Raw genomic sequence first — 1,425 nt, forward strand, 5'->3', positions numbered from 1 at the left:
ATGAAAAAAAGTCAAAAAGTTCCCAAAAACCCTGATCTAAACAGCCCCAGGTTTCACACTGATTGAGTATAAATAAATTGAGAAATTATATTTTAATTAAATACACTGTTCAGAATGTCATTTAATCACATTTTTGGTTAGTGGTGTGCCGCAAAATTTTTCCAATGTAACAAACGTGCCCTGGCTCAAAAAAGGTTGAAAAACACCGCTGTAGCCCATCTGCCTCAAAGTTCGACGTACTGTGCGTTCAGAGATGCTCTTCTGCCTACCTTGGTTGTAACGGGTGGTTATTTGAGTCACTGTTGCCTTTCTATCAGCTCGAACCAGTCTGGCCATTCTCCTCTGACCTCTGGCATCAACAAGGCATTTCCGCCCACAGAACTGCTGCTCACAGGATATTTTTTCTTTTTCGGACCATTCTCTGTAAACCCTAGAGATGGTTCTGCGTGAAAATCCCAGTAGATCAGCAGTTTCTGAAATACTCAGACCAGCCCTCCTGGCACCAACAACCATGCCACGTTCAAAGCCACTCAACTCACCTTTCTTCTCCCCACTGATGCTCGGTTTGAACTGCAGGAGATTGTCTTGACCATGTCTACATGCCTAAATGCACTGAGTTGCCGCCATGTGATTGGTTGATTCGAAATTAAGTGTTGACGAGCAGTTGGACTGGTGTACCTAATAAAGTGGCCGGTGAGGGTATAATGGCGTATCGCCTGTATTACAGGGAGTTGTTCGCGGTCAGCTGTTTGCAATTGCAGCTCGCGATCAGAGCATTTGAGATATATTTTTTTATTTATTCTCGTTAAAGGTTTGTTTGATCTGAAATTCACTAATGGCATTGTCAAAGAATGGAAATCTGGAGCGGCAGGAGAAGCATTTTCAAACGGTACACGCGAGCTACGATAGTGATGTTTCTGCACTTAACGCGCTGCAAAAGTGCGTCCCTGCCTCCCTGTCAGCTCCCCCACTAAGGTAGGCCGTGGTTTCCTTTTCATAAAGTCAGTCTTGACTTTGTATCTCATTTATTTTTTCTGTTTTTTTCTGATTTAAAACATGCAATATCATTTTGACCTTGTTTAGAAGATAATTTTTGGGTTCTCATGTCACTCTCCTGCAGTGGCGGTTCTAGGGTGGGGCCAACGGGGGCCAGTGCCCCTGTAGCACTGATTCTGGCCCCCCCTGTGGCCCCTCCTCCGAACGTAGATTACGCAGTGGCGCAGAGTTGCAGACACAAAAGGTGGAACCAAAGTGTGTGGCTTAACTTTCTAGTCGGACCCTTTAGTGTGCTGCACCACTTAAAATTGAGCGGGAAAATGAGAAGCAGTCCGCAGAGAAGCAGATTACCACGACACGAGTGCTATTTTGACACGACACGATTTATATTTTCAATGTAAAATCACAAAACGAAACAAGCCCCCAACA

At 44.6% G+C, this 1,425-nt stretch overlaps 1 protein-coding gene across 1 annotated transcript in view; it reads right to left on the bottom strand.

Annotated features, from left to right (window-relative positions):
• Window positions 1–1,425, bottom strand: part of cunh1orf50 (chromosome unknown C1orf50 homolog) — a 6,694-nt gene that overhangs the window by 3,514 nt on the left and 1,755 nt on the right. The gene's annotated exons all lie outside the window — the stretch shown is intronic.

Source organism: Hippocampus comes, unplaced genomic scaffold (assembly GCF_001891065.2).
Source record: "Hippocampus comes isolate QL1 unplaced genomic scaffold, H_comes_QL1_v1.1 scaffold297, whole genome shotgun sequence".
NCBI lineage: Eukaryota > Metazoa > Chordata > Actinopteri > Syngnathiformes > Syngnathidae > Hippocampus > Hippocampus comes.